This window comes from Pan troglodytes, chromosome 8 (assembly GCF_028858775.2).
Source record: "Pan troglodytes isolate AG18354 chromosome 8, NHGRI_mPanTro3-v2.0_pri, whole genome shotgun sequence".
Taxonomy (NCBI): Eukaryota; Metazoa; Chordata; class Mammalia; order Primates; family Hominidae; genus Pan; species Pan troglodytes.
Window position 1 is genome coordinate 19,763,809 of NC_072406.2, and position 27,751 is coordinate 19,791,559.

Below are 27,751 nucleotides of genomic sequence, written 5' to 3' on the forward strand. Positions count from 1 at the left end.
AGTAGGAGGAAAACCAGCAGGGGGTGCTGTTGGGGAAGGCGGGCACGACTGTATTGTGTGCTACTGAAATGCTGAGTGTGATTGGGGTTGTAGGCAAGGAGGTTATTGCAAAATATTTATTTTAAGCAAATTGTAAAGTAGCTCAATTGTTAGCTCTATGTAACAAATGCTTGCTGAATAAAGGGAGGAGTAGAAGGATGGAGGGATGAATACAGGCAAGGCCATGAGAAGACAAAATTTCCCAGTCCAGCTCTTGGTTCTCTGATGGGCTAACTGCTTGGCCTTGGACTCACTTAGCACATGAGTTTCTTATCTCTGAAAATGCTTTAACACAGCATATTAGCTCGGTTCTCCAGAGAACAGAGCCTATAGGATGTGTGTTAATATACAAAGAGATTTAATTATAAGGAATCGGCTCACATGATTATAAAGTCTGGGAAGTCCCAAGATCACTAGGGAGAGCGGGCAGGTTGGAGACACAGGAGAGCTGAGGGTTTAGTTCCAGCCCAAAGGCCAGCAGGCTTGAGACTCAGGAAGGGCCAGTGTTTCAGTTTGAGTCTGAAGGGAAGAAAAAAACCCATATCCCAGTCGGAAGGCTATCAAGCAGGAGGAACTCCTTTAATAGGGGAAAGGTAAACCTTTTTGTTCTATTCAGGCCTTCAGTGGACTAGATGAGTCCCACCCATATTAGGAAGGCAATTGGCTTTACTCTGTCTGTTGATTTAAATCCCAAAACAGACACACCTAGAATAATGTTTGACCAGCTATCTGGGCAACCCATGGCCCAGTTAAGTTGACACATCAGTTAGCCATTACACACAGGCTGGAGGGCTCCTTGTCCAGGATATCTTAAAATAGGTTCTTGGGGTTAAAGTGTGGACTTGTTTGCTTTATAAAGTCCCCAACACTTAATAGAGTTTGTGATTCTAGGATATACAGGATATAAGCAAGTGAAATAAATACTTTTTGAGAACTAATTCAGGCTGGGCACAGTGGCTCATGCCTGTAATCCCAGCACTTTGGCAGGCCAAGGCAGGCAGATCACTTGAGGCCAGGAGTTTGAGACCAGCCTGGCCAACATGGTGAAACCCTGTCACTACTAAAAATACAAAAATTATCTGGACATGGACGTGCGCCTCTAATCCCAGCTACTCGGGAGACTGAGGCATGAGAATCGCTTGAACCCAGGAGGCAGAGGTTGCAGTGAGCCGAGATCATGCTATTGCACTCCAGCCTGGGTGACAGAGTAAGTCTCTGTCTGAATTTAAAAAAAAAGAAAAAAAAAGAACTAATTAAAAAATCATATATTCTTTGTTGCAATATTATTATGGAATATACTTACAGACAGACAGGACCTATGCTGGCAAGTACAAGGTGGTGTTTAAATGTTCTCATTTGAAAAGTCAGGATGGTTAGAGCCCCAGGAGTCTAACTGATATGCAGGGGTGTGATTTTTTTGGGGGGTTTCTCCTTTTCCCACCATGGGTCTGTTGAAGTGGATCGTCTTATTTCACCCGAAGGATCGTTGGAAAGAGCTGGGTCGCAGGCTTAGAGGATGGCTCTCGTGCTGTTTGTCCCCTGACTTCCATACGCTCCCCTTCTGTGCCCTATATTCTCCCTATGTGTCTCGACTCGGAGACATCGCACCTGCGCAGATGCTGACAGACGCCCATAGGTGGCAGCAGCCCTCTGAAGCAACAGCGGAGGGAGGTAACGTGGGCGTTCGCCTTAGGAGCCGGGGCAGGGTGCAGAGCCAGGGTAGTGGGTGAATGTTCACACAAGCTGTGCACTTTCCTTTCCAAAGCAAAAAAGCGACTCTGTCCTGGCACACGTTAGAATATTTGTTATTTTAAATAGAACTAATACTCAAGATGGGAGGGAACAAAGGCAGCAACTCCCAGCCTCTTAAACTTCGGGTTTACATACCTTCAAAAACAAGTTGTACTCTTTGTCTGCGATTGTTGCTTCTAACATATGTTGGGCTCTTATCATTTCCCAGCAGATGCAGGCACAAGGACGAAACTTGCTCACTCTCCCTATAATCAGTTAAGAACAGATGTCCAAATAGATATATCTCCCCCTAAACCTTAAGTAAAGATAATGTATGCAGAGTAAACAGAAAAGTGGGCACATTAGCCCAAATACAGATGGCTTCGCCGGATAGAGGGGTGTTGCAGAAGTCATTAAACATTAAGGTTCAATAGCGTCACACCAAAATACGGTATTTTACAAGAAAAATAGCTGATACCAGTGCTATTGGGCTTGTCTTTCCACATTCAATGTTGCTGTCTCCGAATGCCTCTGCAGGCAGCAAGAACTAATGGGACGTCTTGGAAAACTCGGCCTGTTCTATGGGGATACCCGGCAACCGTCCAGGCCATTTGTTGAAGCATTCTGCTGACTGCAGCAAGCCAGAAAATTAGAGCAAGTGTTTTTCACCTAAAGCTAGGTTCCAGAAAAAAAACAGAAAAACAAAGAGGCCGGGCACAGTGGCTCAGGCCTGTAACCCCAGCACTTTGGGAGGCTGAGGCGGGCGGATCACGAGGTCAGTAGATCGAGACCATTCTGGCTAACATGGTGAAACCCAGTCTCTACTAAAAATACAAAAAATTAGCCGGGTGTGGTGGCACGCGACTGTAGTCCTACGTACTGGGGAGGCTGAGGCAGGAGAATCGCTTGAACCCGGGAGGCGGAAGTTGCAGTGAGCCGAGATCGCACCACTGCACTCCAGCCTGAGCAACAGAGGGAGACTCTGTCTCAGGAAACAAAACAAAACGAAAAAACCTTTGCAGGGGATCTTGGGTCGAAGATCAGCAGTCTTCTAAATGCCTCCGCCCTGTAATATGCGTGGTCTGCCTCCCAATTCTGAGTTTAAAAATAATGTTTTTTTGTTTGTTTGTTTTTTAAAAAAACAACCTAAGTTAGGCTGCCATGCACCATTCTCTAAACTCTTTGTGTATTTCTCCTAAATATTTTTTATTTATTTTTGAATAGGTAATTCACATACCTAGTTTAAAAAATTTAAAATGTATTTAAAGGAATACAGTGAAAAGGCTCTTTCAAATGCCTGCTACTCATCTACACGTTACCATTGTCATGAATTTTTTATGTATCCTTTCGGAGTAGGAAGGCATACAAATAAAAGTAAATAAACAACCGTATTTTTTTTTCCTTTTTAACACAAAAAAGAGAAACTCTGTTCACACTATTCCACCTCTTGCTTTTTAAAATAACACTATAGGTTGGAGAGCTTTCCGTATCAACCTATAGAAAGTTCTCTTATTCTGGTTTACAGCTGTGTGATAGCCCATTACTTGGGTAAATCATATACCGTATTTTATGAACTAGTTCTTTATTACTAGATACTTAGATTATTTCCTGTCTGCAATTACAGACAGTGCTGTAACTAATAATATCAAAATATATCTTTTCAATATGTGCCCGGACATCTATGTGATAAATGGCCAGAAGTGTAACTGTTGGGTGTAGGAGCAGATGATGGTCATTTTAATGCTTTTCATCTGAATCTTGCACATGTTGTGTTGAGTTTATTCCTATGTATTTTATCTCTGGGTTGCTGTTGTATATGGGTTCTTTGCTTCCATTATATCTTCTAACGGGCTACTGTTAATATATATGAAAGCTATTGATTTCTGTGTAATAATTTTATACCTTATTCCTTTAGTATATTCTCTTATAGTTTTTAAAATTGATCAATGAGTTGACTTCAGTTTTCCAAATATTTAGTTTTATTGTCATCTGCAGATAGTAATGGTTTTACATTTTCTGTTCCACTTTTAAATCTCAATTTTTTCAACAAATTTTATATATAATTCTACAGTGAAATATTAAATAATAATAACATTACTGGGCATTCCTGATTTCATCCTGATATTTAATGGAAATGTCTCTAGTACTGGCTTCTGAATTGAGATACCAATATTTTATTATATTAAAGAAGTTTTATATTTATTATATAAAGTATTATATTAAAGAAGTGTTCATGTATTTCTACTTTATTATTTTCATCAAGAATGTTATTGAAATTTTTTAAATGCCTTTGAGAGACTATGTAGATAGTGATGAGATTTTTCTATTAAGATGACAGATTATATCGATTTCCTAATACTGAATCAGCTTTGAAATTCTAGCCTTAGCCCTACTTGATTAGAATTCTTTTAATGTGTTGCTGAATTCTGTTTGTTCACGTTTATTTAGGGTTTTGGAATCACTATTCATAAGTGAGATTTGTTGATAGGTTGGTTTTCTTAAATTTCATAACATTTGAGTATTAATATAATTACTTTAAAATTTTTCATGCAATAGTATTTATCTCCTCCAGGTTTTCAGATCATTTCCAGAGATTTGAGGGAAGTAGTCTCATTCATTTAATCATCTCTGTTATTTTGGTTATATTCCCTTTTCCATTTCTTTTTTTAATTTTATATTGTATGTTTACCCTTTGCAAAAAGTAGTTTTTTCAGCTTATATGTTTTTCTCATAAACGGTTTATAGATTTATTTATTAGGACTACTGTTTCTCTATTTTCTAACTCATTAAATTCTGCTTTTATCTTCATTCAAGGCTTGTGTTGTAGTTCTTTTTCTAACATTTTGCATAAGATAGAAATGTGTTTGTTTTCCCTCGTTTTTTGGCATATGTTCTTGTTACTGTTATGAGGAGGTTATTGTGCATGGCTTTAGCTGTGCTGGATACATCCTCCCCTGTCATGTTTTTATTCTAGTTATGTTCCAGATCAGTGCTATGCAGTAGAACTTTCTGGGATAAGGGGAATGTCACTGGCCATCTGCGGGTATTGAGAACTTGAAATGCGGCTGGTATTTGTGAGGTGAGGCACTTAATTTTTAATTTGACTTTTAAATTTAATTTTAAATAGCCACACACGGGCCAAGCATGGTGGCTCATGCCTGGAATCCCAGCACTTTGGGAGGCCAAGGCAGGCAGGTCACAAAGTCAAGAGATCGAGACCATCCTGGCCAACATGGTGAAACCCCGTCTCTACTAAAAATATGAAAATTAGCTGGGCGTGGTGGTGCGCGCCTATAGTCCCAGCTACTTGGGAGGCTGAGGCAAGAGAATCGCTTGAACCTGGGAGGTGGAGGTTGCAGTGAGCTGAAATCACGCCACTGCACTCCAGCCTGGTGACAGAGTGAGACTCCGTCAAAAAAAAAAAAAAAAAAAAAAGCCACATGTGGCTCATGGCAACCACATTGGGTGGTGTGTAGCTAGACATTTTCCAATTTTCATTTGTATTTCTCCTTTTATCCAATAATTACTCAAGATATGGGGCTTTTTTTTTAGCATGTCACTAATTAGGAGATAGAGTTTTAAAATATACATATATTTTAAATATATATATAAATATTTTAAATATAAATATTATATATATTTTAAAGGTTGAAAGAACTTTTAGTTATCCAATTTCATTAACTACTAGTCTTACTGCATTGTGATCAGAGAAAACTGCCTGTATTCTTTGTAGTCTGGGGGCATTATTTAGGATATCTTTGTGACCCAATGTATACTGTATGTGGGTATACAATGTGTACTGAGAGCACTGGGGCCACTTTGAAAGGGGTTTATTCAGTGTCTTCAGGATAGAATGTTAGATACATATTGATCAATCATGTAATGTTATTTAGAACTACTGTATCCATATTTTCTTTTGTACTTGAACTGTCATGACTGACAGAGATAAATTAAGATTTCCTTCTACCAGTTCGCTTCGATTTCTTGTGTCTCCTTTAATCCCTGCTTCATGACTGTGGCTGTTATTTTATATTTAGAGCAGGGCTAATGTGTTTTCATTATGACTCACACAAGTTGGCATTACAAAGTGCCCTTGTCCGTCTTGTTCTGGCCTGAACTCCATGCTGTCTGATATGAAAGTTTGTGATCATTTTCTTTTCAATTGCATTTGACTAGCGTATCTCTATCTGTTATTTTATATTTATATACTTTTATTTCCATGATTTTGAAGCTCTGTTTTAGGAATGCTGTTTTCATTCAGCATCGAGTTGTGTTTGGTTTTGATCCAACCTGAAATCCGTTTGTATTCATAGATAAGTTAAACTCATTTAACTTGTTAATGTGATAGATATGTCAAGCTTTAGTTCTACCTTTTATGTTTATGTGTTCGTGATACTTAAAGGTCTTTTACTATGCACTCCATGAATAGTACTTTCATCACAGAGTTAAAAAATATTTTTGTTTAATGGTTGATTACCCTTACAATTGCAAATTTATGCATTATCACCAGCACTCTCTTTAGTTCATAGCTATTATCTCCTCCTCCCTACTCTCCATGACCCAATTTCATTTAATAATATTACCTTTCTTGGTACTTAACTATGTAGTATGAAATATGCTACTGCTTCTGTTTCCTGGTTTGTGAGTTTTAAATGATACCTTTGATATCTAGCTTTATAGATGAAGCAATTAGCCAACCTATCTACTCATACTCTTTCCCTCTTCCTCTCCTACGTTTATCACTCATAGCATTTATACCTTGTTTGGGCATATACCATTTGTATTTTATCCTGCCTCACTGATCCCCCACCATTTCAGTCTTATTTGTACAGTGAAACATATTCATGCACTGCTATTAGTCCTTTTGCTATACTTTTCTCAGTTTCCTAGTCATCTCTTAGTTGAAGAAACCTCATTCTTCAGCAGTTATCCCAACATAGGCTTATAGGAAAAATATAATCTGAGGTTTGCAGATCAAAACTCTTTTTTGGCGTTGGTTATACTATAAGGAGGGCTTGGCCTCATGAAAATCCTTGGCCCACAATTTATTTTCATCTATGTCTTATAAGCATTGTTTCTCGGTCTTCATGTTGCTCTGGAAACATCTAAAGTCAGCCCTATTTGTTCCCTTGTTTTAGTGACAGTATTTTTACCTGGCTTCCCAAAGATGTCTCCTTTCATTTTTCTAGTTCAACAATTTCACAAAATTATATTTTGATGCTGACAATTTGCAGTGAGTATTTTCTGGCTTATAGTATGCCTGTTCAGCATGCAGATTTGTTTCATTTTATTTAACTTATGCCTTGCCTATTTGTTCTATTTCACTCATCTTTGAAAATTCTGGCCGGGGGCAGTGGCTCACACCTGTAATCCAGCACTTTGGGAGGCCAAGGAGGGTGGATCACTTGAAGTCAGGAGTTTGAGACCAGCCTAGTCAACATGGCGAAACCTCACCTCTACTAAAAATACAAATATTAGCCAGGTGTGGTGGCACGCACCTGTAATCCCAGCTACTTAGGAGGCAGAGTCAGGAGAATCACTTGAACCCAGGGGGCAGAGGTTGCAGTGAGTTGAGATGGCGCCACTGCACTCCAGCCTGGGTGACAGAGCGAGACTCTGTGTCAAAAAAAAAAGAAAGGAAGGAAGGAAGAAAGGAAGGAAGGAAGGAAGGAAGGAAGGAAGGAAGGAAGGAAGGAAAGAGAGAGAAAGAAAGAAAAAAATCCAGTGACATTTATTTTACATCTATCATTTTCTTTCTAGGGCTTTTTCACTATATGTTACTATATGACTTTATTTTTCTCATTTCTATCCTTCAGGACCCTTTGTCTTTTTATCACACCATCGATTCTCTCTTGTGACCACTGGATTTCCTTTTCGTTTCTATGACGGTTTTGCTTTTTCTTCTATTTATTTTCTGAGTTCTCCTCACTCCTGTCTTATAACCTGCAGTTGTCTCTCGGCATTCTCCTGGAATTATTACATTTCCACTTTGTGGCATTCCTTCTTAGTAGGAATTGCTTCATTATGCTCCTTAAAATCATGGCAAAATGTTTGGTTGCAGTTCATCTTTGCTCAGTGGCACTGTTTTTAGGAGAATAATCCGTATCAGTTGGAAAGCTTTGCAGATCTTTTCCACATATTTATTCACAATAAATTTTCTTACTGTTTATCATTAAAAACTTGGTTTTTTATGACCCAGCTATTGGCAGACTAGTCCTATAGGCAGAGACAAAGCAGGGCAGTCCTGGCTTCACAGCAAAGGGCTTATTCCTTCACTGCCACAGAAACAGAATGCTCACTGTGAATACTGCTCTTCTGTGTGAGACTGGATTTCCATTTCTGGGGCCATCGTGACTTCTACCACCAGCTTTCCTTGTCCTGGCACAAGATATCCACTGTTGCAAATGAGAAATATAGCTCTTGTACTACCAGACTATCAGTATTTGCATTTTTATGGATCTTCCTGAATATTCCTCTTATGAGTCCACGAATTACTCTCTGAGCTTCTGATTTTTCCTACTGTTTCCTACTGCTCTTCCTTCCATCTGCTTCTGCCTTATTTGGGGCTTTTGAAAGTCCCTACAGGTATTTTGAAGTCAGCATATCATCTGATTTCTAAATTTCATGGACAGTTGAATTTGCAGGACTTAGGAAATTCTTCTAGTTTTTTGTTTGTTTGTTTGTCTGCTTGCTTCTTCAGGAGAAGAAGGAGAAAACACTGATGGATATAGTCATGTTCATAAGAAGATCTCTTCCGAGTGTTTGATGCAACCTCTGCTTCCACTATCCCATCTTCTCACACTCCCCTTTGTGCTAGTTCTTCTCATCTGCATGCAGCTTCTTTCCTGTCATTTGACCATCTTGGAGAAGCTCTTTTTTCATGAACATTTTCCTTCTGAAAACCACATATGTCCCACTGTCATTTTTGCACATCTATTTCATTATCAGACTTGAAAATGTATCCCTCTTATCCGTTTCCTTACTTTATCAAAAACGTTGGAAATGCATAACATATGGAACATACATTAACTTAGTTACCATCATTTTAGTTGTCCATCACCAGTACCTAATCATGATGGTTAGTTCATGGATGAATTTTCAATGAATATGCATGCAACGATGCTAGGTGTGTCAATGATGGTTCCTTGACTTAAAGGAAGTGTATGATCTGCTTAAATCACCTGCCTTTTTCTGTCATCAACTAATTTAAATTAAGAAATGAAATAAAAAATAATAGCAGGGAGCCTTGAAGGTAGGTTGAAAACTGTCTGCTGAGTCAGTAGCTATTTTTATCCAAACAGACAAGAAGACAGCAAGCCCCTCGACTTGTGGTTTCCGTTCTCTCATTTCCTGTGTGCACCCACATGAACCATCTGCCCTCCCTGACTCCCTGCCTCCACGTCTAGAGAAGGAGGCGTGGGTCTTCTCTAATTCCCCTTGTGTGCTTGACTTGTTCCCCACCACCCAGGGGCTAAGGCTTAGGCACTGCGTTGAAAACTTCAGCACAGCAGGGAACCTCAGCCACTCTGTCTTCTATCCATCCTCCCTCACGTCTTCTCTGTACTCCTGTCTCTATCAGTTGGCACCTGGGCCTCTGCCTGCCTTCACCTCCTTGTCTCCATCCTTGCAATGAATGCCGTAGTATGACCACCTCTCCTTCTCCAGTGTAACTTCACTCTGGCACTATTTTCTGAAATTTGTGGACCCTCCATGCCACAGCCACCCTAAACCCACTCTCCTGAGAAGCCCCAGTTCCCAGAACGGAAGTCCAGGTCAGCCCTCGGCCCCCACACTTCCCTAAACAGCAGCTGCCTAAGAGTCTGTGAACCTCCACAATTTTCACTAGCAGTGTCTCAACAATTAGCTAGTGCCTCACAAGTGGGGCAGATGGTATAGCCAGGAATGAGAGTTTCATGTTTCTTCTGATTCAAATGCATTCCTTTCTAAAGGCTGTTTCCTTTTAGAGACGAACTAATTTTTTCTCTTTCGTCCTTTGCCTGGGTTTTATGTTTACTTCTACAAGCTGGCACTTCCGATGGTTTCTAGAGAGCTCATTGGTGCTCTCTCTCTCTCTAACACACACACACACACACACACACACACAATGTACACACCTCACAGGAAATGGAAACTTGTTCCCATTATGGGTCCTGAAACAAAGCTCTGTGGATATGCATGTGCTACTTAGATTTTCTATCCCAGGAAATGAGTGTAAATACCTACCTCCCCAAGAAATTTTTTTTCAGAGACAACAGACCTCGGAAGACAAGTGGAAGTTGAAACTCTCCTTGAATGCGGTTCTTGGGAGTTGGAAATCTCCATTGCCGTTGCTTCCCCATGGAAGGCTTTGCAGTGCTAAGTGGCTTATCTCCATGACAACCAGAAGAGCTGGTTTTTTTTTTTTTTCTGCTGGACATTTTTTTCTAGATTTTACTTCATATTTAAAATAATTAAAAGTGTTTATCTCAGTACACCACAACCAGTCATTTACTGGGCCAGTGTCAGGAGGCAGTTCACATCCGTTTGGGGTCCACTCAAACCACCTCCATGCTGTCGGCCTTCAAAGTTTCCAAGAGGTTTGGTTTCTCTTTGAAATCTGGCTTCTCACTTGCTCACTGTATAACTTTTAAACAGATTAATTTTTTTAGTTCCTTATATATAAGTTTTCTGCATGTAAAAATTTAAGATAATTTTATGTCAAGAAGAGCAGAGAAGATGTATTAGATAAAGTGTGAGAGACTGCCTGATAGAGCTGAACACATGGGAAGCATACGAAATATTCATCTCTCTGCTTATTCGTTTCCTTAGCAGAATATCTGGCTGCAGCTTACTGTAGCCATCCTGTCATCAGTTCCCAAACGGGAGGAATGCCATGGTCTCTTGACAGAGGCTCTCATGCATTGTTGGAGGCAAGGGCCTGCTGTCCTGTCAGGTTGGCCCATTTATCCAGTTACTCGTGAAATATCTTGTTCTCTCAGAGAATCAACCGGCGGCTGTGTGCTGACTTCACAAAGAAAAATCCATTCTCTCACCAAGTAGTTGTGAAGCATAATAAAGAAAAACTGGCAGAATAATTGGGGTGGTTGCTGAGTCTAACTCAATATCGTATGAAAGAAAATATATGGAACAACGGTGTTTAAAGAGAACTGCACACCTCTGTTTGCATGGCAGGCTCAAACACAGCCAGTCAGACGTATGTAGAGTCAAAGTGAGGAAGTGGAGGTCATTTAGACTACTGGTAGACCCAGAATTCAAGCCAAAACAGAAGCAGAAAGCAGAAATAGATGCTTGAGGATCTGTCTCTCTGCCAAGCCAACCCAGCGATTCTCATCAGAAACCTCAATAAACAATTGGAAGAGAAACAGGTAGAAATTGTGGTTCAATTTTAAGGTATCATTGTGTTTATTTTGAAGCACTTTTTTCTTCAAGATGAAATCATTTTATTGTCTTATTTAGTTATAAATGTGATGAACACTTGCTGCAAAAACAATCAGAAGAAACAGTTTTATTGCTTTATTTAGTTAAAATGTGATATAAAAACAACCAGAGGCTACAAAAAATAGAAAAAAGAAAAGAGAAAAAAGATGAAAGAAGGACAAAAATGAAAGAAAGGAAGAAAAAGATGAGAAGAAAACACGTGAAAGGGGTCATAGTATGCCACCCCAAAATATATTATTTTGGGACACTGATTATTTTGAGCTGTAGACGATCAAGAAACAGCAGATCCAGGAAGATTATTTTGAGCTGAAGATGATTGAGAAATAGCAGATCCAGGAAGAGCTGTCTCCCCACTTTCTATGTATATAAAAGTGGGGCATAAATTTTCTGTAAGAAAAGTACCCTCCAGGTGCCAGGAAGAGGAGAGAATTTTTGTTGTCAGAGATGGGGAGTCGAAGCTGAGATGAATCCATACAAACAAGCCTACTAAAATTATATTTGCCTTCCATTAATTTTCCCTATGTATTTCTTAGTAGCTGTCCCATGGTTTGCCTCCCCAAACCCAAACCCCTTTCTCCCTTGACTGTCCATGTCTCCATAATTTATTATTATCTGTTAAAATGATATATAGGTTCTTGGGCCTTTTCACCTCTTTGAATTCTCATTTCTTACATATGAAAGGCCCCATATACACATAAACACATTAGTATCAAATAACATTTGTATGCTTTCCCTCCTATTAACCTGTCTTTTGTCTATTTAATTCTCAGGACCAACCACAGAACCTAACAGGAGAGAGAAAAAAGTCTTTCCTCCCCTATGGAAGGAAGGAAGGAGAATAAAACTAAAGCATGATTGGTAATACAGCCACTCAAGATAAACACTGTCCACTGGCTTTTGATTACTGACCACAGTAATTTATATTCTCCAAAAAAAACTGGTGAATTTGTTCAGCAATTAGCCCGTTGGTGAAGGCATGGAGAGTCATGAGAGCTTGTTCCTTTCCTGGAACAGTCTTTAAGTAGAACTATTGCGTACAGTACAAGAGGAGAGTTGTTCCTAGAAGTTAGGTCAGAAGATAGAAGTGAAGGGACAAGATAATAAAGGAATTTATCATCCTAAAGCTTTTGATTTTCTTTCCTCATCTGCTGGATGACATAATGCAGAATTGGAATGTTCTAGAATGTTCAGAATTTAGAATGGTTCCAAGTTGTCAACCCAATTCTATAAAGACATGTGAGATACATAAGGGTACAGGAATAGATGCCTATTTTCACTGGCATTGTAATGTGTTAAAGTGTGGAAGAAGCTCCAGTTTTTGCACTTGAGTCACTGTGCAGATAGACCTGTCCATTGATATTCTAAGGAAAATGTTACCAATATGGGAGAAGGGGCTCTGCTGTATCAGAAGGAGACAACATGGCGTGATGGTTAAGAATTGGACTCTGGGCCAGCCGAGGTGGCTCACGCCTGTAATCCCAGTACCTTAGGAGGCCATGGCAGGCAGATTATCTGAGGCCAGGAGTTCGAGACCAGCCTGGCCAACATGGTGAAAACCCATCTCTACTAAAAATACAAAAAATTAGCCAGGCATGGTGACGGGCACCTATAGTCCCAGCTACTTGGGAAGCTGAGCCACGAGAATCGCTTGAACCTGGGAGGTGGAGGTTGCAGTGAGCCAAGATCACGCCCTGTACCCCAGCCTGGAAACAAGAGCAAGACTCTATCTCAAAAAAAAAAAGTATTAAACTCTGGAGTCAGATTGCTCAGGTTTATCCTAGCTCTGCCACTAGGCTCTCTGACCTTGAGAAAAAGGTAGCCTTTTAATATATCAATTTGGGCAAACATAAGATAGGGAAAATTGCAATCCATCCCTTTTAATATTAGAAAGTGGTGGCTGTGCAGTGGCTCACACCTGTAATCCGAGCACTTTAGGAGGCTGAGATGGGAGGATGGCTTGAGCTCAGATGTTCAAGACCAGCCTGGGCAACAAAGTGAGACCTTGTCTCTACAAAAAAAAAATTAAAAATTAACCAAGTGTGGTGGTGCATGCCTGTGGCCCCAGCTACATGGGAGGCTGAGCCAGGAGGATTGTTTGAACCCCAAAGATGAAGGCTGCAGTGAGCCATGATCAAGCCATTGCACTCCAGCCTGGGCAACAGAGTGAGACCTTGTCGGAAAAAAAAAAAAAAAAAAGAATATGGTGTAAGTAAATTAACATAAAACACTCAAAACCATGCCTGGCACATGGTAAGTCCCATATAAATGTTAGTTATTCTTAACTCTGTCCTCACCATCTTTGCATCAAGGTTGGAAGAATTATTAACCACTTTCTGTCTCGCTAAGCACATTTTATATGCTGGCATGCAAGGATATAGTAAATACCCATTAGTCTGGAATAATTTAGAACTAGATATAATTTTGCTTATAAAATCAAATGGGGCTGGGCATGGTGGCTCACACCTGTAAAGTTAGCACTTTGGGAGGCTGAGGTGGGTGGATCACCTGAGGTGAGGAGTTCAACACCAGCCTGGCCAACATGGTGAAACCCAATCTCTACTGAAAATACAACAACAACAAAAATTAGCCGCGTGTGGTGGTGCATGCCTGTAATCCTAGCTACTCTGGAGGCTGAGGCAGGTGAATTGCTTGAACCCGGGAAGCAGAGGTTGCAGTGAGGCAAGATTGCACCATTGCACCCCAGCCTGGGTGATGGAGTGAGACTCTGTCTCAAAAAAAAAAAAAAAAAAAGTCACAAATTGGTCAAATATCCTCAGAATTCCTAAAGTTGAATGATGCCATTGCATTTATTCCCTTGCTTGATCTTCTACAGATGCTTACACTCTAAACTCAATATTTTTCTCTTTGCTACTGTTCAGAAACAATAGTTGTCTCTCATGCATTCCTCAGCTACCCCAGTGCTTCCTCCATTGTGAAGCTTTTTTTTTTTTTTTTTGAGACGGAGTCTCGCTGTGTCGCCAGGCTGGAGTGCAGTGGTGCAATCTTGGCTCACTGCAACCTCCGCCTCCCAGGTTCAAGTGATTCTCCTGCCTCAGCTTCCTGAGTAGCTAGGACTACAGGCGCCCGCCACCACACCTGGCTAATTTTTGTATTTTTAGTAGAGATCGGGTTTCACCATGTTGGCCAGGATGGTCTCGATCTCTTGACCTCGTGATCCACCCACCTCAGCCTCCCAAAGTGCTGGGATTGCAGGAGTGAGCCACCGCACCCGGTCGTGAAGCATTTTTACAGAAGGTAGCTCCATGGCTCTGGGACCCCTTTTATAGACTCTGACTGCGTCCCCTTTCATCCATGAAGTGCTTTCTCCATTTTTCCTCTTCTCCACTCCCTTGCAACAATAGTTTGCAAAGTAGAAATTGTCAAAATTAAATCTCACCTGCCGTGTGCCAACCTACTTAGATTAAATAGCTGATCTGCATCTTTGTTCACTTGTGTCTGAGCAACCAGCGTATTTTTCTTTTTCTTATTATTTTTCTTGTTTAAAAAATGCGGAATCTATGGACATTAAAATAGATTTGTAATAGCCAGAGCCATGCACAGACCATTGCTACAAAAGTGTACTTTGCACCCTCAGGCTCTTCACGCTGAAGAGTCTTTCTCTTCCCTCTTGTGCTGGGTCTGCCTAGTGCTCTTCTCTACCCCAGCCCCTGTAGTGTTCAGATCAAATCACGCTTTATTAGGTGAAACTCTATTGAATCATGAAACTTTCAAGCCCATATAGTATCCTTTGCCATACCTCGCCTGTGTCTGAGGTTACCGAGAGAAAATTGTCTTTTCCTTTCTCATGTCTATGCTGCTTTTTCTTGTGTATTTTTCCAAAATTTGAGAGACACACACTACATCCTAAATTTATATCAACAAAGAAACTACTGCTGAACTATCAATTAAAGATAATAAAGACAACCATGTAATTTTAAAAAAATCAAAATTGCCAATAACATTTCTATTTTAATACCTCTTTCAGGTAAAAATGTGGAAACCTATTTGAATTCCATAGCAAGTCTCAGTTCAGATGTTTCTCCACTGACCATGGGACTCCGAGATGGTTTGGATAGTTTGTCCTCTCCAAATCTCATGTTGAAATGTGATTCCCAATGTTGGAGTTGGGACCTGGTAAGAGATGTTTCTGTCATAGGTGGATCCCTCATGGTGCTGTGTCTGGGATTGGTTCCTTCCAGTGGGTTCTTGGTCTTGCTAACTTCAGGAATGAAGCTGTGGACCCTCGTGGTGAGTGTTACAGTTCTTAAAGATGGTGTTTCTGGAGTTTGTTCCTTCAGATGTTCAGATGTGTCTGGAGTTTCTTCCTTCCGGTGGGTTCATGGTCTCGCTCTCGCTGGCTTCAGGAGTGAAGCCGCAGACCTTCACAGTGAGTGTTACAGCTCTTAAAGGTGGTGTGGACCCAAAGAGTGAGCAGCAGCAAGATTTATTGTGACAAAAGAACAAAGCTTCCACAGCGTGGAAGGGGACCTGAGTGTGTTGCCCCTGCTGGCTCAGGTGGCCAGCCTTTATTCCCTTATTTGGCCCCGCCCACATCCTGCTGATTGGTCCATTTTACAGAGTGCTGATTGGTCCACTTTATAGAGTGCTGATCGGTGCTTTTACAATCCTTTAGCTAGACACGGAGCACTGATTGGTGCATTTACAATCCTTTAGCTAGACACAAAAGTTCTCCAAGTCCCCATCCGAACCAGAATCCTAGCCAGCTTCACCTCTCAGTGGCATCCTCATGCTAATGAGTAAGTTCTCACTGTGTTAGTTAATGTGAGAGCTGACTGTTAAAAAGAGCCTGGCACCTCCTCTTCCCTCTCTAGCTCCCTCTCTAACCATGTGATATGCTGGCTCCCTGTTTACCTTCTGCTATAATTGGAAGCTTCCTGAGGCTTCACCAGGAGCAGATGCTGATGCCATGCTTCCTGTACATACTGCAGAGCCATGAGCCAAAATAAACCTCTATTCTTTATAAATTGCCCAGCGTCAGATATTACTTTATAGCAATACAAATGGACAAAGACAGGCTACGTCCCAATAAACCCATTTGAAGTTGAAAATATCATCACTTGAAAATGCACTTAATACGCCTAACCTATCAAATATCATAGCTTAACCTAACTTACCTTAAATATACTTGGAACATTTACATTAGCCTACAGTTCAGCAAAATCATCCACCATAATGCCTATTTTTATAATAAAGTATTGAATATTTCATGTTATTTATTAAACACTGTAGTGAAACTGAAAAAATATGATCACCTGGGTACTCACCATTAACATACACAGCTGAAAGCACACTGGGCCTGAAGAACGTTTGAAGCATTGAACTAGAATGCAGGATGATGGGATGCTGCAGCTACAGGGTCATCAATCTCTCTCTTCTAATGAGGCTTGAGAATGGCTGGTGGAAGGCACTGGGGCATCCAAACTGGATGGCTTAGCAGGCATGATGTTCTTTAAGAAGATGTCAAGTATCCGTATTTTACCCTCATGATCCAGTGGCTGACTGGGAGCTGCAGCTCAGCATTGAGAGAGAGCACATACCACTACAGCTACATACCACTACCCTGAAAAAAGATCAAAATTCAAAATTTTAAGTATGCTTTCTACTAAATACATATCTTTTTCACACTATCATAAAGTCAAACAATCTAAGTTGAACCATTATTAGTCAGGGATCATCTGTGTGTTCAGCTGACCCTCAGTGTCCATGGGTTCCACATTCATGGATTCAACCAACTGTAGGTGGAAAATATTCAAAAACACAAAAACAATAAAAACAACAATAAAACAATAACCCAAATAAAATACAGTATAACAACATATCCATAGCATTTACATTGTATCAGGTACTGTAAGTAATCTAGAGATAATTTAAAATGTGCAGGAGGATGTGCATAAGTTATAGGCATTTTCTACACACCATTTTATTTCAGGGATTTGAGCAACCACAGATTTTAGTGTCCACAGGAGTCCTGGAACCAATTCTCCACTGATACTGAGGGATGACTGTATCTGTTCAGTAGGTAAATATTACTCAACTCAATTCTTTTCTTCTGGCTTTACAGAATGACAAATATAATAAAATGTGTTCTTTGTCCCTTCTGTAGTGGGCATGCTTAAATTTTGTGCTATTACGCACAACATACATTTTTATCCGTCAGCTAGAGAATCAAGCTTAATAATTTTTAGAAGACCATAATCAATGCCAGCTTCCACTCATCTTTTAAATTTCAGCTTACCATGTCACTTTTTCAGCAAAACTTCCCTAATCCAAGGTTAGGTTATGTCGCTTAATTGCAATCCTACAAAACCCTATCTTTCTTCCTTGTGCATAATTACATTTTTAATTAAATACTTAAAGTATTTACTTGTCTAATGCCTAGCTCTCTTCTAGATGGTAAGCTCCATGAATGCACGGTCTCACTCACCAGTGCTTAGTAGAGGGCAGAGTCTTTGTAGGTCATCTTTAGGCCTTGGTTGAATAGACACAGGCATTCATGAATGAATGGATGGATGAATGAATGGTAACAACAGATCTGCAGCAGAATTTTCAGAATCATCCCTGGATCGTTATTTGGGAAGTGTAACGGCTACGGTTTGAATGTTTGTCCCCTCTGAAACTCATGTTGAAACTTAATGCCCAATGTAACAGTATTAAGAGGTAGGGCCTTTAAGAGGTGGTTAATAGATTAATCTATTCATGGATTAATGGGTTATCACAGGACTGGCTTAGTTGTCACCAGAATGAGTCTGTTATAAAAGACAGTTTGACTCCCTCTCCTGCATGTTCTATTGCCCTGTGATGCCTTCTGCCATGTTATGATGCAGCCTGAAGCCCTCACCAGAATGACCTGCCTGACCTTGGACTTCCCAGCCTTCAGAACTGAAAGAAATAAATTTATTTTCTTTATAAATTACCCAGTCTGTGATATTCTGTTATAGCAACAGTAATGGACTAATACAATAACTGATTATCTTCTCAGAGAGATGCAAGCATTATCAATCTTTAAACTCTTCTAGTTTTCAGAGTTCTTAATTAGGATGAAGAATTTTGAACTTCTAGCTCAATTAATTTAACAGTTCCACATACCCTTCTGTCTCCTTCCAGAGAAGGATTATAGGGGAACACACAAATGGTGCCTGAGGAATTCTCTTCTAGTATCACATTCCCAAAACCATATCCTTCCCACTAAGCCAGCTAAAGTCTTGTAGAATGTAACATACTTTTGCAAATGCTTTAAGCCTCCTGAGAATTGACTTTATTGACTTAATTGGCTCCATTGACTTAGAATGACAAACTCAGAAATCTCATGTCAATCAGATCTTAACTGACTCCCAGGAAGCCTAGGTTCTTATTCTTCAGAATACAAATGATAATGACAGCAATAACACTGCTCTCTCAGGCACTGGTAAACACTGCTATTCATATTCCAGGCACTTTCTATTTAAACAGAGAGAGAGAGAGAGACAGAGAGAGAGAGAGAGAGAGACTGTGTCTGTGTGTGTGTGTGTGTGTGTGTGTGTGTGTGTGTGAAATATGTCACATGGTAACAAATGTGATGGAGATAAATAAGGGTGACCAGGGAAGTTGTATTGATAAGTGACACATAGGTAGAGACTTGAAGAACCTGGAAGAAGGAATCATGGAGATACCCAACTAAAAGAATTATGTAAACAGGCCAAGCCTGGTCTCCTTGAAACACCAATAGGGGGAACAGGATGGCTGTTCCCAAATAGTGCTGGGGGTATCCCGCTAAACTCTGCCTTATCTCCCAGAAGACCAAAAAGGTTAATTCCGCTTCTTCATCTTTTGGGTTTATACCCTAGGGAATGTGGAGAGAGGCCCATCTTCTTGGCTCTAGGGAAGGGAAGGGCAGTGCAGATCTGTACATTTGCTGCACATTGGAATATTCTGCGAGCCTTTAAAACTGTGAGGCCCAGGTTGCACCCCATACTAATTAAGGCAGACCCTCTGAGGGTGAGACCCAGAAATCAGTGTTTTTGAAACCTTTCCAGAAGAATCCAAAGTCAAGTGGACATGATGGAGCCGACTCACACCAGCTCCCAAGGGCAAAGAGCCTATGCTCTTACAGGGATAGAATAAGGATACATCTGGCCTTTAACCTGGTTCCTGACACACAGCTTCAAAAACCCTTGGAATTTCCTGAGTGACAGGCATGTCTTTCGTTATTCCATAATAAGCACCTTTAGACAATACCTGAGTTTATGCTAATAAGGTGACTCCTGGTGGGCTCTTACACGGTTGGGAGGCAAGGGAGCATATGGGGGTAGGAGAGTTGTGGGGGGCAAACCAGAAAGACCTCAAATGTGATTGGAGGGTTGGAACTTTCAGCCGGACCTCTGACTTCTGGTGAGGGGAGAGGAACTGGAAATTGCATTTAATCAAATGGCTAATGATGTAATCAATCACGCCTGTATAATGACATCCCATATAAAAACTCTGGATACAAAAGACCAGGGGAGCTTTCTGACTGGTGAACATTATATATATATAGGGAGAGCAGCACACTTCAACTGCATGGGAGCAGAAGCTTCTGTGCTTGGGATCTTCCTTGACTTTGGGCTCTGTACCTGTTCACCTGGCTGTTCATTTGTGCTCTCTATAGTAAAATAGCAGTCATCAGTATAGCGTTTTCCTCAGTTCTGCAAGTCATTCTCATAAATTATCAAACCTGGGAAGGAATGAAAAGCTCCACATTTGTAGTCAGCTGAGCAGAAGTGCAGGTGGTTTGGGGATGTCTGAAATGTACGTCTGCCTTCTGAAGTGGGGACAGCTTTGTGAAGAACTTTGCCCTTAACTTGCGGGGTTTGCATGAACTCCAGGAAGTCAGTGTCAGAACTGAATCAAATTTCAAGACACTCAGTCAGTACTAGAGAATTGGCTTTGGAATATGCTTCCCAGCTCTGTGTTCAGTGATCTCATGTTGGCAGTTGAAGTCAGCCAGGGTGAGAATATGTACACCATGGAAATTGGCAAATGCTACAAATCAAGGCTTCTTGTCCTTCTGCCCCCAAGAACTGGTTGTTAAACATTTATCAACACACTGGCATTTTAGAACCAGTGGCCTATGCCATTAGGTGCTGGTTAGGAAAGGCTAGAAAGATCTCAGGAGGGACAGAGTCTGAACACACTGAGAACTCCTTCTATTGCAAACCTACGCAGAGTAGGCTGAGCCCATTGTGTGAGTGAGGGGAACTCCTTCCTTTCTGAAATCCTTCCATACATTCCCACTTCCACATAAGCCATGTCCAACCTATGTATTGCACTAACCTGACACTAGGTAAAATTCTTCTTAAGGAAGAAGACAACCTTGTCGCTTAACAAATCGGGGGAAGCCATGCTTACTTCTTTATGTTAATTCCTTGTGTTCATTTTTCATGTGCCTCTCTTGTTCCTTTTGAATTGTTAAATTTATTGCATATTTTTAGTAATAGATGGGTCCTCTTCACATATCAGCCTCAGGTTCATTCAAATCCCTTTCTGGGAACTCACAGAGAAGTTCCCTTTTATTCAGTCTTCAGGAAATTCACTTAAATGTTATGAGTTTTCTGAGATAATTAATCCACCAGTACAATTCCCACCTGAAACTCTCTCCTTCCCCTCTATTCACTCTTCAAATTTTGTTCTAATTTGGTTAATATTTCTGCCTTCCTGACCCATAATTCACATAAGAGCATGAACACACATGCATTATCCCAGGAAACCACTGTGTGGGAATTCACTGATCCTTTCAAATCCATTTTTTCACTCTTCATTTAAAATGGAGGTTCAGCTGTTCCCCTGCTATTAGAATTTAGGATTTAGTTGCATACTTAAGGGATGTAGTTGAAATCCTTGCAATATATTCGCAGGAATTGATTCGCCTGAAATAATGAATCGCACTAAGAATTTAATTAGGACCTTGAGGATGGATAATCAGGAACAGGAGCTGAGAGACATGGAGGCTTAGAAAGTCAGTTCAAATTGGGCACGGTGGCACATGCCTGTGGTCCCTGTGACTTGGGCAGCTGAGGCGGGAGGATCACTTGAGCCCAAGAGTTCAAAGCTGCAGGGAGCTCTGACTGCGCCACTGAACTTTGGCTTGAGCGACAGAGCAAGACCCTGTTTCTAAAAAAACCATTTAAAAAAGTTTATTTCAAGGTAACATGTGACTTCATAAAGGAATAGCCCCCTTACACACACGTGCACACACACACACACACACATATTCTCTCTCTCTCTCCTCTTCTTGCAATTCCTTGTGTTGGAGTAAGCTAAACTATACCTCGCACATAATCCTCCCAGTCCATTTCTTAAAATTTTACTCCACATTCAATTTGGTTCTAGCCTCTGCATCTTCTTCCTCTTTGAGTTACACTGTAAGAGTAAATCAAATCTAGCCTTAAGTGACATTATCCAATAGTACTTTCTGTGAAGATGGGAATGTTCTAAATCTGTGCTGTCTGGTGGAGTAGCCACTAGCCACATGGGGCTACTGAGTCTATCCAATACAACCAGTGCAACTGAATTTCTAATTTTACTTAATACTAATTAACTTAAATTTACATAGTGTAATTGATGGCTACTGTATGGGACAGCTCAGCTGCAGATGAACAAACATGAATAAGGATTCAAGGGAAAAAAGCCGAGAATTAGTTGTATTAGTATTAGTTGGCCAGGGCTGCCCTAACAAAGTACTACAGGCAGGGTGGCTTAAACAGCTGACGTTTATAGTCCCACAATTGTGGAGGATGGACGTCCAAGATGAAGGTGTTAACAAGGTCGGTTCCTTCTGAAGCATCTCTCATTGGCTTGTGGATGGATGGCTGTCTTCTCCCTGTATCTTCATGCTGTCTTCCCTCTGGAGGTGTCTGTGCCCATATGTCCTGTTCTCATAAAGGCACCAGTCATTTTGGATTAGAGTCCACCCTAATAATCTCATTTTAACCTAATTACCTCTGTAAATACACTGTTTCCAAATAGTCACATCTTAGGGTACTGGAGGTTAGGGCTTCAACATATGACCGTAGAGGAGTCAGGTGACACATTTCATTCCATAACAGCTCTTTCACTGACCTCCGGCAGGACTTCTTTCCCATTACAGACTGAGATGAGCCGTAGCAGCATGATTATCTCTTTCAGAGATTAAAATGAAATTGAAAGACAAGGACAATTTCTTATCTTCAAAACTCCTTGATGAAGCCAAGCTAGTCATGTTGTTACTGTTATATTATGTTCCTTCCTGATTCCTCCTCTCTAAATGTAACACAAGATCCATCTAAAGGTCTCTCTCACACAACTCTCAAGCCTCTTGCAGACATTGGTGATTCTGACCCCTTTTATTTCCTCTTCTAGGCACCTGTTCTGAGAGTCTCCTTTCCCTTTCTCAACCTTTCATCAGCCAGGGGTAAAATGACACATTTACAGCTATGGTTAAATGTAAAGACTCCATTCTGGGAGCCAGTGCAGGAGGCGCCTGGTGAGACTGTCATGTTTCATCCATTTTTTTTGTTTTGTTTTGTTTTTTTGAGATGGAGTCTCACTCTATTGCCCAGGCTGGAGTGTAGTGGTGCTATCTCGGCTCACTGCAACCTCCGCCTCCTGGGTTCACGCAATTCTCATGTCTCAGGCTCCCAAGTAGCTGGGGTTACAGGCACATGCCACCACACCTGGCTAATTTTTGTACTTTTAATAGAGACGAGGTTTTGCCATGTTGGCCAGGCTGGTCTCAAACTCCTGACCTCAGGTGATATGCCCGCCTCAGCCTCCCACAGTGCTGCGACTACAGGTATGAGCCACCATGCCCAGCCCCATCTTCTTTATTGGTGAATTTGGGACCAACCTTTTGGGCTTAGTTGTATTATAACCCTACTGAGCTTGATTCCTATGTTGTCCCCTCTCTGTTAAATTCCCATGACGTTTGTTGAAATTGTTTAACAGAAAAACTAAAATTAAATTAGTTAGATGAGAGAACACATCAGGTAGTCATGTGGATCAGACTCTGGAATCAGGCAAATGCCCACCTATCACTTCCCTGCGGGTGTGAAACTCTTTGAAACTGATACTTAATCTATAACACAAAGATAAAAAAGAGACCTCTTGTGCATATTTGCTAAGATAAGGCATGTAAGGTGCTCAGCCCAGTGCCTGGCACATAGAGCACTATTTACATGTTAGCTACAGTTATTATTTGTATTAGAAATCTTATTGTCAAGCACAGATTGTGGAGGGAAACAGCATAGCAGAGTTGGATGCACTCAGAGAGAAATGGAAACAGATCGTCTCTGAGATCTTTTCTCATTGTAAAGTTCTATAAGGCATGATTTCTTTCTTTTTCTTTTTCTTTTTTTTTTTTTTTGAGACAGAGTCTTGCTCTGTCGCCCAGGCTGGAGTGCAGTGGCATGATCTCGGCTCACTGCAAGCTCCACCTCCCAGGTTCACGCTATTCTCCTGCCTCACCCTCCCAAGTAGCTGGGACTACAGGTGCCCACCACCATGCCTGGCTAATTTTTTTGTATTTTTAATAGAGACAGGGTTTCACTGTGTTAGCCAGGATGGTCTCGATCTCCTGACCTTGTAATCCACCCGCCTCGGCTTCCCAAAGTGCTGGGATTACAGGCATGAGCCACCGTGCCTGGTCGATTTCTTTTTTAAAAAAAGAACAAAATCATTTCACCTCACCATTGGCTGGGTTATGATAGAATAACGGCACTGAACTACCTTACCTATTTGAAGTACGGGAACTCCTAAACACACTTAATTTCTAAGTAGGCATGTTTTCAAGGAGAACTCTCGAAGCACCTGTAGTATTAACCACTTCTCTCTCAGGAGAGCAGCGTCGTTTCTTCCAAGCGCATCCTTTGGCATCACACATCGCCATGGTGATTTTTTCCCTGATCCCAACATGTGTTCTCACATCGTGTTTAATTTAGGAAGATTAGAACCGGTGATCAGCCCCAGCTCCCACCTGGATTCCTTCTCATCTGCATTGTTGCATCAACCTTTTGATGTTTTTGTACTTTAGATTTTTAAAAGTATTTCTGAATACCATGTATGGTTTACAGAGGTCGAGGATCACTCACTTCCAAAATCTTCCTCTTATCCTAAATTGTCCCTAACATCCCATGAAATTACTTTTAACATCTATTTCCCTAATAGACATAACGTATGCAAAGTCAAATTCTAAGTTTGTGTTGTTTGCCACTGTTCCCCCAGCAGCCGCTAGCTCAGATCAGGCACTTGCATTTGTTAAATGGTTTGTTTTTTCCTAGGCCATTGAGTAAAAGCTGAGTTAAAAATCACAGGGGCTGGGCACCGTGGCTCACGCCTGTAATCCCAGCACTTTTGGGAGCTGACATGGGCAGATCACTTGAGGTCAGGAGTTCAAGACCAGCCTGACCAACATGATGAAACCCCATCTCTACTAAAAATACGAAAATCAGCTGGGTGTGGTGGCACATGCCTGTAATTCCATCTACTTGGGAGGCTGAGGTAGGAGAATTGCTTGAACCTGGGTGGCGGAGGTTGCTGTGAGCCACGACTGCACCACTGCACCCCAGCCTGGGTGACAGAGTGAGACTCTGTCAAAAAAAAAAAAAAAAAAAAAAAGGTCACAGTGGTCAGGCAAGTGGCTCACGCCTGTAATCCCAACACTTTGGGATGCTGACATGAGTGGATCACTTGAGGTCAGGAGTTCGAGACCAGTGTGGCCAACATGGTGAAACCCCATCTCTGCTAAAAATACAAAAATTAGCCGGGTGTGGTGGCAGATGCCTGTAATTCCAGCTACTCGGGAGACTGACGCGGGAGAATTGCTTGAACCCGGGAGGCAGAGGTTGCAGTGAGCCAAGATTGCACCACTGCACTCCACCCTGAGCAACAGAGCAAGACCCTGTCTCAAAAAAAAAAAAAAAAAAAAAAGAGTCCCAGTGTAAGAGCCAATAAAGAAAGACTAAGAACCTCCCTGTTCTGCCACATGCAGTATTTTGCAGCCTAGAAGATGTTACTTGTAAACACCATTGCTTCTGCCCACAAAGACCTGCAATCACTATAGGAAAGGCTTTAAACATCTTCAAAGAAAGCAGCAATATCTTGTTTCTTAGGCTGAGACTAAAGAGTTTGAAGGATTAGAATGATTCTCTTCTTCATTAAGATCCTCCTCTCAATCACCTCTTCCCTGGCCCACCTCAGGAGAATGAAGAGGAACAAAGAAAGAAGCAAGCTGAAAAAGATTCCTACAGGACTGAAAACCTTTCGCCCACTTAAAAAATGAAAGGCAATAAAAGCCCTCAGAGAAAGAGAAAGATCGCTTCTTCAACCTAACATCCCACCTTAAGCTCTAACCTGCATATACAGGTACAAGCTGATGGATGAGACTATTAGCAATGAGAACCTCTTTATTGTTCATGTTATTCACCCTGGAGAAGGAGCAAGGAGCAAAAGGTGACAGTAGAAAGGGCTTATTACCTCCCCTGGTAACTAAGCATCACACAGAAAGAAAACTGCCCTCACCCTAATCTTACATTTTCAGGGGCAGTATTTAAATTTTTATTTTTAATTGAAGAGAATGCTTGAGTTTCTCCTAAAGGGAAAGTTACAAAGACTTATGAGTTTTGATGTACGTAAATGTACTGGAGTTTCAGAAGAAATTCATGATCCCAGTAGAATTCTGAGAGTTGCCAGTAATCATTTTGTCTTGAAGAATGACCATGACTGAGCAAATCAACACGGGCAAAACTAATGGGAAAACGAACTCTTTCCAAAAGGATTAACAAACCCCCGATTCCCATGGAAGGAAGAACCTTGAAGGGGAGCCATCAAATGAAGGCATCAAATCTTGGATCTCCAGCCAAAGACATAATGTCAGAGGCATTTGAACCAGAGCGACTCCCTTTTGAGTGGGGCTGGAAAATGAGGCTGGGACTTGCTTCCTGGGCTGCATTATCAGAAAGTACGGCCTTCCTAGCCTCTACAGATGTTTATGGCCAAGGGAACAAATTAATAATGTTTACTAAACAGACCCAGACTTGGGAGTGTCCAGATATCCCAATATCTGGAGAATAAAGGCATTCCTAATTTTGCTTTAAATATAATAATATCGATCCTTACAAAATATATTAATTAAGAAAATCAATCCTTTATCACAAACCCTTGAGCAGAACACATCTCCCCATATATACCAGCATTGTACCTAGGGTGGATGCGCTCCTCCTCTTACTTTCAGGAACGTCCCACTCTGTCTATGGAGTAGCTGTCCCTTCACCTCTTTGCTTTCTTAATAAACTTGCTTTTGCTTTGTACTATGGGCTCACCCTGAATTCTTCCTTGACTGATATCCAAGAACGCTCTCTTGGGGTCTGGATCAGGACCTCTTTCTTGTAACAATAAGATCTGAGAGGCTGATAAGTTGCATGTTGAGAAATTCAGACCCCATGTCCTCTCTCGAGTTTCACACTGCAGCATCAGAGAGCTTGAATCTGCCCAATTACAGCCGCGACACTAGGAGTTATGGAAATGTATTTTCCATGGCTTCTCTTTCTTTTTCTGCTTCTTCCTTCCTCCTGCTCTCCCACCCTCCTTCTCCTCTCTCTTAAATGTGCACAATAAAAATTATTAAGTCCAAAATATTTTCTTCTAAACTTAAAAAAAAAACCTCTAAGAAAATGTAATGCCTTCTCTGTTTATTACAAAAATTTGCAGTTTTGTGAAAACAGATTATATGGGTAGAGTTTTTACTTTATAAATATCAATTAGTAGCCTAGTGGGTAGCATTTTCCTTTCTTTAGGGTTTCAATAAAAGCAAAGATGACTTTGTCTTAGAAACATTATATGTGGGAGAAGGCTGCTTAAGTTATTGGGTTAGGGAGAATCTTTGGCAATGCGTGTTCTAGATCAAGTTTGCCCAAGATATTTTAGCAGCCTTGGAAAAATGACACCCATCCCCAAGCCCATCCCCCTTGCCTACCAAGAACCTCAGCTCCCTCATTGCCCATTGATGATATTGAGCCATGGGTTTCCAACTGCTCCCTAGGGATTTGCGGATCTCCCTTCAGAGGCCGTGATGGAGAAGTGGACAAGGGAGAGTACAAATGCCATGTTTCATTCTGAGTGATTTGTTTCTGCTATTTCTGTTAACATTTTTATTTGAACAAAAGGTATCTCCATCACAAAGAAGTTTGAAAACTACTAGCTTAACTGATCATGAAATCAGTATCCTCCACCTCTAAAACTCTGAGATCAATGTGTCATTAAAAAAAGGCTATGGCCAAAAACCAAGACATCCAGGTTTAAATCCTCACCCATTATTTTCTAGTTGTGTGACTTCAGGACAGTTGTCAACCTATAAAATGGATAACAACATTATGTAAACCACATAAAGATGGAGGCTGAAAAAATTCTTGACATTCCATCCCAACTTTATTCCTTGATGATTCTATGGTACTTGGTGCTTTTTATTACAGACAATGTTTCTGGTCTCTCTTTAGGCTCCTGCCATCAGCATGCAGACAAGTATAAAGATTGTTCC

The 27,751-nt window shown here is 41.0% G+C and overlaps 1 protein-coding gene across 1 annotated transcript in view; it reads right to left on the reverse strand.

Annotated features, from left to right (window-relative positions):
- The window catches only part of LOC107976907 (endogenous retrovirus group K member 16 Rec protein), a 289,370-nt gene that overhangs the window by 94,143 nt on the left and 167,476 nt on the right, over positions 1 to 27,751 (reverse strand). Inside the window, exon 3 of the transcript XR_008537667.2 lies at positions 16,494 to 16,789. The gene's annotated coding sequence lies outside the window, so the exon portion shown is untranslated. The remainder of the gene's footprint in view (positions 1 to 16,493; positions 16,790 to 27,751) is intronic.